This window comes from Stylophora pistillata, chromosome 1 (assembly GCF_964205215.1).
Source record: "Stylophora pistillata chromosome 1, jaStyPist1.2, whole genome shotgun sequence".
NCBI lineage: Eukaryota > Metazoa > Cnidaria > Anthozoa > Scleractinia > Pocilloporidae > Stylophora > Stylophora pistillata.
The window spans coordinates 2,848,580-2,858,714 of NC_142519.1; the positions used below are offsets into that span (position 1 = coordinate 2,848,580).

Genomic DNA, 10,135 nt, shown 5'->3' on the forward strand with positions numbered 1-10,135 from the left:
GTCAGGATAATCCAAGATCCGAGAGAGAACATCAGTTCTCTTGGCTTTTTTTTCTAATAATAAATGATTTAAGAAATTTACAAACAAATCAGACTAAGTAATTTTAAAAGGTTTCCCTCCCGACACGCACTGAAATTTGAGTAGTATGGTTTGGACGTTTGGTTCCCCCAACAAGTAAGTATTCACGGAACACCGGTTGGTTTTTGATATGTTACAAATGAAAGCTTAAGAATGACTAATAACTATTTTCATTGGAAAATCCATGCGCACCAGCTGATATTTTTTCCCTTGGATTTAGGGTCAAATTTACTTAAAACGACCTTGTTTAAGAAGGAGTTGATGTATGCGCCGCTAAAACTTTTGGAAAAGCCGAAGAAAATATAAACTTACCCTTTTTAGAAAGCGTAAATGGCATACTTTTACTTGATATAAAACAGTCTGAATCTTTTTTCTTAACTTGCTTTGCGAGGCTGCTCAACAAAATTTGCCTATTGTGGGGTTCGCGCCAAGCCCCACCTGGTCGAAATCGGACATTTCTCCATTTCTCGAAAAATAAATTTCGCTGAACCTTTTAAACTCCATTTTCCAAAATAATTCTCTATAGGGATTCTTTCTATGAAATAAAATGGAGGTCGACTTTTTTTTTAACTGTCGGGCGATGTTTACTATTTAGAGGCAGCGGCTTTTAATTGTTTGCTGTACTCTCCCTATGAGGTATTCTCGTTGTCACTGAATTGATTCGTGTTGACAGCCTGGAAAATCTTTTGAAGTCCAAGAGTACGCCTGAGGAATGGAACAAATATCATAACGTCTGCTGTAAGTTGAAAGACCGACAGCAGGTTACAATTGCATTTCAGATCGCCGCAGGAATGCAGCATTTAGAGGAAAGAAAGGTAAGACCGACTTGATGTGTTTGAAATGTGAAAAATAAATAAATAAACACGGGCAGTACGAAGTATCTACATTATTTCTACATAACAATTTCGATCAAATACCACTATGTGAGAAGATCCAGGTAAGAAACTCTAAAATTTTAATATCCTTAGCCATGTTAATTATCAAGTAAGGAATGACAGTACAGCGCACCTGGAATGAGAGTCTTTGGTAGAGTTGAATGCTGTAGAATGACTTAACTGTATTTATTTAGTTATTTTGCTTCGCCTAATTATCTTAGGCAAGGAGACCACTACAACGTTAGCCAATTACAATGGATCCCGCGTCAACAATGACATGATAAGGCCAGACCCCTCCCCCCAATTGCCAGTAAACATTAACAATCATTCGTGTGTGTCTTTTAACTAACGATTATTGTATGTGGTTGTCTCGCAGTTCGTGCAGCGCGATCTAGCGGCGAGAAACATTTTTGTCGATGCCAATTTGGTAGCTAAAGTTGGAGACTTTGGATTAGCCAGGGACATATCTGAAGCTGGAATATACACCATATCCTCCAGCGTAAGTGCTCTTTGCACTCAGTATCGAAGAGTGCGAAAATGCAAAAGAACAAAATATAATGTTATTCATGTTTATGCTCTTCCGTAGCATTAATTAGCAAACATCTTCAATATTCTCCTTCAAGCGGTATGTCTTCGTCACTAAACTCCCCCAAAGCCCCTTTGCATCTTAAGGGCGGCCGGGGAGCAATCTTTACCTATTTGTCTATTTCTTCAACGAGGTGAAAATTATAATTTTAACAATTGTAATAATCAGATACGATGAATATATGAAGTTCATCTATTTTGAAATGCGGTTATAGATACGTATGATGCACGATCCTCGCAGTAGATAGCGCTATTTATGCAATAGCGAAAATCAAACCTGAAAAAAATCAGACCTGTACGGGATTCGAGCCACTGACCTCGCGATACTAGTGCAGCGCTCTACCAATTGAGCTAACAGGCCAACTGGGAGCAAGCCGTTAAGTTGATTCGTAATACACCCGTGATGATAAATCAGATACGATGAATATATGAAGTTCATATATTTTGAACTGCGGTTATAGATACGTATGATGCACGATCCTCGCAGTAGATAGCGCTATATATGTAATAGCGAAAATCAGACCTGAAAAAATCAGGCCTGATAATAATAATAATAATAATAATAATAATAATAATAATAATAATAATAATAATAATAATATTACTTCAAATGACTTTTTTCAGGTCTTTTTTTCGCTATTACATAAATAGCGCTATCTACTGCGAGGATCGTGCATCATACGAATTGTAATAACGATGGAACGATGATAAAAATATTGATACCAACACTAACACCAAAACTGATATTAATACTAATTCTAATAATAAAAATAATGATGATAATAATAATATTACTTCAAATGATAATAATGATCACGATAGTAGAATACTGAACATCACTGCCAAAATAATTGTTATCCTGGATTTACTGTAAGTCAGTGATCATCTTTATCAACATCATCCCCACAGAGGAATTCTTAAAATAATTTGCATAATCATAATCATAACCTTTGAATACACAGGTAATTAACACTCTTTCTCTCACTAAAAGCGTCTTTGGGACGGTTTTGTGAGTCAGTCTCCAACTATTTTCGAGTTGCATCGATGGGTTACAAACATTTGTTCACGCGAGTCTTTCTTTTCAACAGAGCCGTTTTCCGTGGAGATGGTCGTCATTAGAATCTCTAGGAGATCTAAATTTTACATCCGCAAGTGATGTGTGAGTTCCCATTTGTATGGTCATACTGTAAGCAAACTTATACGTTGACTTAGGACCTAAGGTATCGATCGATGCAAACGAATCACAATAAAGTCATCTGCCTGCCGCTCTGCTAAATCGAGAGCTTTATCATGAAGTTAAATAGAGTACTCTTTGCTATACTTCGATAAGTTGGTTTAAAATTCTTATCCATTTCAAAAGGCCTTCGACAACTTATTTGCGTTTCATCCAAAACTAAACTCTTATGATCGCCTAAAAAAATTGGTCCTTTTATTCGGCGTTGTTTGTTCGTCTGCATTTATCTATACCCACGATAGTGGGTATAGATAAATGAGTGCTAATTTTTATTTTTGACACATTGTATGAGTACATTGATCTGGATTACACTCTCTTTCCAGTCGAGCATCTGTAGCACATACAAGTTGTTTAAAATTGACACCACATGGAAAAGAGAAAACGGAAAAAAACAACAACGACGATAATCTACACATCGAAGTGAGAAGACTGCGAGAATAATGCTCAACTGCGCGCGATCCACATAACAGGGATACCTCGACGAACTCTCTGGATATATAATTTAAACGCTCACCTATAATCCCAATGAAGTTATTAGGGCCTTGACTCATATCTGCAGGTGGTAATTTGGTATTTTTTTTTTCATGGGAAATCGCCACTTATGGTAAGTGTCGTGTGATGATATATGTCTCTTGAAGTGACACCTTAAGGGGGGTGCACAAATCATTTTTTTTGTCATGATGCTCTCATCAGTGTCAGCAAGGCTCCTTATCTTAAGCTTGTTTTTGATATAGCTAGACGCTGGAGGAACGTTCACTCGGGCTTCTTTCATAGTCATGGCATTCACACCAAACATGAGTACAATAAATATTATAAAATAGCTTGTAAAATCGTGTAATCAAATTCCATTGCGCGAGCGTGCTTCAATTTTCCATTTTGCACGCTGGTGACGTCAGCAAACAAACGCCTCGCGAAAAAATTATTTTCTCGCAAGTGACTTTAGCATTTTTTTTCTTAAAAAATGGGATAAAATTCCGCAAAAAAAGTTAAACTAGCCATGGCAACAAGCGAAGCCGATAAAGATATACCTACTTTTTCTTTGGGAATGGTTTTTTTAACTCCCGACAAAGAACCCAGAGAAAGAGAGAAAAAAAAAAAAAACAATCAACGGTTTCATCTCGTTTCGGAACGCTACTATGGCTTTAGATGAATGACTGGTCAGGCCCCAGAATATCTCTCATCAAAATTCTTAAAGCGAGCCGAGGTTAGTCGACGTAGCACCAGAAACTCGCAGCTTTTGCAAATTCCATTCTTTAGAACAGCTAGCGGTCAGAGAACATTTTTTTATAGAACTGTAAACTTATGGAATTCTTTGGATAATTCCTTTAAACTGTGCAACTCCGTTAATGTTTTTAAAAAACGTTTAAGGACCAAATTACTCAAAGAGTTGTAATTTTATATATATATTTGTATACTTTTATTTTTCTTTTAGAACATTCAGATTTAAAACATTTTGAATTGTAAATAGGATTTTTTCATTGTAATAGGAATATTTTTATAACATTGTCTTCGAAAAGCCCCCTTGGGGAAAGTCAATAAAGTATGTATGTATGTATATGTATGTATTTCCACACATGGATTCATCTGTCAGTTTTTACCAATCTGAGACAGGATCATTGAAGCATAGCGAAATACTTTTCCGAAGCAAAATAAACAACGTACTGAAGCGTAGGAGAGGGAATTTCTCCCCTTTATACATAAACTAGAGCTTTGAAAATGTTATAAGTTAATTGGTTTATGTGTCAGCTGCGCGTTCATAGAGACTTGGAAAGTTTGGAGAGCACTCAAGAAGCCAGAGTTGCTCGAGGCGCAGCTGAGAGCAACTCTTAGGCATCTCTAATTCGTGATCTCCAAACTTCCCGCGTGCTTCAAGTCTCGATGAACGCACGCTAACGCATGAACCACTTGTTAACAGTGATTCTGTACGAAATAGGAAATCGTACTTTACAAGTATTGAGCCCAATAAATGCCAGCAACAGAAACAGGATATTTAAGGGACAAGCTAAGTTTATATATTTAACCCAACTTAAAAGTTGCTTCTGTCAGTATCCTTACCCAATTCGCTGTTGTTCAAGAGCATTCTTGATTTTTTCAGCGAGGCGTTCGTCTCAGCATTATAGTTTGTTAAATCGGCCTTCACAGTTTTGCCAGTATTTTCGTAGTTTGAACTCACATATGGCTCATTTGTTATCTCGTGAGAACTAGTATGAACTTTCCACATTTGGCTGGCTTTCAAGCAATGAAGTTTGTGGGCCGGCCCATTCCGAAAACAGTTAACATCAGTTAGCGTGGGCCTTCCACGAACAGCGTGTGCGTTTGCTTGCGGGATGAGCTTATAAGACAGGAATCTTTGCAAAGCGGTCTTCACAAAACACAGCATTCTGTAAATTACGTTGTTTACGAAGGGCGAGCTCACGATAATACAAGTTGTCGCACTCTCATCCCCAGTTTCCGCTGTTTACGCAAGGAACGCCTGGGACAATGACCAGCCATTTTGGCGACCAAAACGGCTTGCATTTTTAGATTCGGGCTTTCCTACGGAGGCCCGAGTAAAGATCCTTATGGACAGAGGTGTCTGAAAAATTGAAATTCCTAATCAGACAAAACTGGACAAGGCCAGAGGTCTGCTTGGTGCCCAGATATAGAATGAGACATTGCTGCATCTTCTCTTTTCTTTACGAATATCATTTTTCACAAGGCTTAGTTTCTAATCACCAATGCAACTGAGGTAGTCTTTTTCTGGTCTCTACTTTTTTCATATATTTACTGGTAAAATTATCATGACCTAAGATCTAGAGTGGTTATTTGTTTCTTTTTTTCTTTTAACTATAATTGTTAAATCACATTTTCTTACTACCAGCTAGGTGGACTGCCATATCCCGACATCACATCACCACTTACCCTAGTAAGTCAACTTACTGCAGGATACCGAATGCCTCGTCCCAACCAATGCTTAGAAGAACTGTAAGCTTCAAAATTATTCCATTGAGCTTGTAGTGATAATTAATTTGTGGAAGGTTTCAAAATGAACGTTTACTTACTTTATTTTACGAATAATTACCCACTGATCTGATCAATTTTTTTCGAAGATGAATAGCGAGGAGGAAGCCCTTGTTGGGAAAAAAAATAGTGCATTCATTGAAACCAATTGTTATGATTTTAAGACTTGTTGCATGACACGCGTGATGTCAATAAATATATTTCAATGATCTTGATTAAAAGATAAGGTGTAACATTAAGGAGGCACCTCTCTACGCCACTTTCCAGTATTGTTACGGTAAATTTACATGCTAAAGGTATTATTTGCAAAAGGATGTTTATTAAAATGCTGCATTGGATTTTTAGATATGAACTAATGAGCTCTTGCTGGAAAAAAAATCCTTTGATGAGACAAACATTTTATGAGATTGCAGCGCAATTGATGAATCTTTTACGAGAGGTTAAGGTAATCAATCAAAGAATCCATCTTACGTCCCTAAATACTCCCCATCCATCCTTGCGAGTGGTTTTTTCCGACAAAAATCGAATCCTAGACGGGAAATGATAGAACGAACGTGTTAGTGAGCTACGATAGAGGGAGAGATGAATCTGTAACGAACGGTTTAATAATCGAGCACTGTTCTAGCTTGTAACACACCCACGTAGTATGTGACTTTTTTTCTAACAACGGCATAAACAATACTTTTATAAGCTATTGTTTCTTAGCTCCACCTTGACAAGTTAATGAGCTCAACCAATATTCTCCGAGGAGGAATGCGAAAGTGATCTTTTACCAATGATGCCTCTCCAAAATACGTTTCGCCGCTAATATTACAGATCTATGACTTTTTCGCTACTGTAAGTAAATTTCTTAAGAACAATAGGCATTCTACGCGATGACAATAGCCATTCTACGCGATGATTCGTCCATTCGTCCATCCATCCATTCTTCCATTCGTCCATTCGTCCATCCATCCACTCTTCTATTCATCCTTTCGTCCATTCCTCCATTCGTCCATCCATCCATTCTTCCTCTTATCTGTTCATCTATCCATCTTTCTTCAATCTATCCAGAATCTATCCAGTACCTTCTTTCTTTGCCCTTTTCCCGACTTCATTTTCTACTTCAGTTTAATTCATATTCAACCACTGTTCCCATTCGTATTCAATGTTCTTAAATAGTCAATGATCATTTTCGTTATTTCCTTAATTTCTTGCATTGAACATATATTAATATTAGGGAAGACAAAAACGGAGAAGTTTGATGATGTTCTGATGTTAAATCAAACGCTTCATTTTATTACACTCAATCTTATAACAACCGTGATATGCAGAATGTCTCATAATTATGCTTCAGAATTTTTTCTAAAATTGAATAATTAAGATATTGCTGTTACGTAACAAGACTACCTTAGGGCGAATTATTGGATTTTCTTGGGAAATAATCTAAGCGTTTATTTTTTTTATTTGCAAGCAATACCTTGCCAGCGTCTGTGTCACGAGAAAGTTTGGGGCCTTGAGCGAGGCTGCCCGGCGAGATGTCTAGACTGACTTGTTCTGTGCCTCACCTCTCGCAGACTTTTCGTCAGTTAGCTTCCTCGAGTCCTCAAATTTTCCCGCGAGCGAGGAAAATTCCCGCGAGCGAGGGCCTCAGCGATACTTGATGAAGGACTGCTCGCTGGCTGTTATCTGTCAAGACCAATCTATCTGTGGCTGTTAAATACATTGCCATTTTTGGAATTGCCAACTTAGGTAAAAAATAACCCGGGATAGTACCCTCTCACTTAAAATAAATATGTTTGTTGACTCATTTTTGCCGAATGTCACGTTCTCAAACACATCTTTGTATTGGACTTTTAAAATTCCCTGCCTTGTATAGAAATAATTTTCCGGACGTTTGTCTTTGAGAAAAAAACTCGAAGAAAAAATTCTTCCCAGGACTGACTGGCGGTCCAGGCTCGTGCCAATATATCCAAAGTAAATATAAGAACATCGTCTCGATTCTTGACCTTTCTGAAGTCGTCTTTAAATCCTGACGTGTTTAATGAGCTTTCTGCCGGATTGCTTACTGACCTTACTTTACGTTATGTAAATTCACCCTACGTTGAAGAGAAAGAATTTTGATAAGTGCAAGGTTGCTCCATTGCAGTGTTTCTCGTCTACTCATTTAGTTTTTGTTGCCTTGTTTAATTGCTTGCCTGTTTCTGTTTCTGTTTCGAAAGCTTATGATCGAAGATATTTTGAAAATGAGGGTAAATCTCATCAATATAAGGTACAGCGCACTCTGTGCTTCGAAGCCTTGGCAGCCATATTGAAACAGTAACAGATTGATAGATTTACTCGCTGTTTCTCATGGCGTGTACTAAAAAAACGGTAAGATTTGAGCATCGGAACGCCGGAGCATGGGAACAACGTAATAAGCCAGAAAAACGCGATGAATTTAAAAAAAAGAAAACAAAAACAAAAACAAAAACAAAAAACAAAAAAAAACAAAAAAAAAAACAGGCAAACAAACAATAATGCGGTGCACGGTGTTCCTGGTTTAAGCACAGACTTTGCACAACATATGCTCTGCAGTCCGCTGAGTTTTGTTTTCGAGGGCGTTGAGAACGAGCCTTTCTTCACAAAGTGCTTGCGGATATTTGCTTGTAAGTGAAAGTCACTTTGATGCCTATGAATAAGAAAACTTTCGGTGAAGCCTTTTTGAAGATGAAAAATTCAAAGCTCAAAAGACATCATGAAACAAGAAAAACTGCGCAGATTGCCTAAAAAATTAAACGGTATGTAACACCGGAACACGTAGGAATACGCTGGAACACCGGAACAACAACTGAGCACCAGAACACCGGAACACCACAAAGCCGGAACATCACAAATAGAAACATTGGAACCTACCGTAAAATGCCAGAACATGCCAAAACATGCCAGAGTATACTTGAACATGCCAGAATATGGAAAAAGCCGGAACACCGCAAAATATTATAGCAATCATGAAAACAGTGACAAACATATTGCATTCGACCAAAGGAGAACACATACTACTCGTACCGTTTTTCAGTCCCAAGAGGTTTGTGGTAACGTGTGGGTATCGATCAGAAGCCAAATCGTCTCAGCTTTCTAATTTGACGCTATATCTTCTACTGACTTAAACATAACGCCTTGATTTCATAAGTAAACTTTGAATCTCGCTGGCTTATGATATGCCGATGTGAAGATACGGTAGATAAATTGTACCCACTTGATCGAAAAAAAATGCGCCGATCAATTCAACGAATGCTATGGAATTTAGCAAACGTCATGTATTGATTTTTGCAGCTGCTATTGGGTTTTTCGCTTGTGAGCACCATCCCAGGATGTGAAAATAATTTCTCTAAGCCAATCGCTCACGGAAGCAGACTCCTTAACTTTATGTTGAATAACTTGACGCGTTCGGTTCAAATGCCTCACCCCAGGCAAGGTTCAATTTCCAAAACTCCCCATGACGGTCAAATGCCTGTGGGTTGCCTGGAAGGGGAGAATGTCGAAGCTTCTTCTCGAGAGAAGAAAAAAGGAAGTACAAAATCAATAGAAAGATAAAGGATAGGGGAAATAGGAAGTTCTAAAAGTTTATCTGTCTTTTTTTTTTTTTTCGGACTCTAGATGAGCTCCTCTTCGACAGTGAAACTACAGAATTCCCCCCTAAACGGAAAATTGAGTTTAAATAATAAATAAAATATCAAGAGAAACAAAACTGGTCTCAGTTGTTTACGATTATCGCACTCGCAAAGAACTTTCCTCCGTGCAAATCGCCAATTTACAAATTGGATGGTCAGGGTAGCATTTTACAATTTGATGCGAAACAATTAACAGGCATTCCAAGCATAATCTTTGATCTTGTTAACTCGTGACGAACTGTAGACGATGATGAATACTCGGAGGTATTTTGATATTTTCAACAAGTTGGACTCTAACTGAGCCATCTATAAGCATTGATAAACAATATAGCTATTGACGAGATTGAAAAACTTGATTTTCAGTCAATCGTTTAAAACCTTAAAAGACCTTGAAAGCGTTATCTCGATTATGACAGCCGTCGACTCAACCTTCTATAAACTACGCAATCATACATGCGTATAGAACAGACCATTGTGCTAGAAATCTTAATTGCATTGTTTCATTTCTTTTTGAACACACATCAAAATTGTTGGTCTATTCAACCCAGATTTGTTTTATGAAAGCTGCAATTTTTAACTCCAAGTAAGCTTTATTTGTCTAGTGACTGGACGTTAAATAAACAATCTTTTCAACCCGGGGCGAATAAATTATTTTATCAAACTATATATATAGCATACACATGTATATCAGCCGCATATACACTATCTGCATACATTTGTCTGCACTTTTT

The 10,135-nt window shown here is 37.6% G+C and overlaps 1 pseudogene; it reads left to right on the plus strand.

Moving 5' to 3' along the window:
• The first annotated feature begins 693 nt into the window (after positions 1-693).
• On the plus strand, positions 694-7,016 carry LOC148740820 (tyrosine-protein kinase receptor Tie-1-like; annotated as a pseudogene).
• Positions 7,017-10,135: the final 3,119 nt, after the last annotated feature.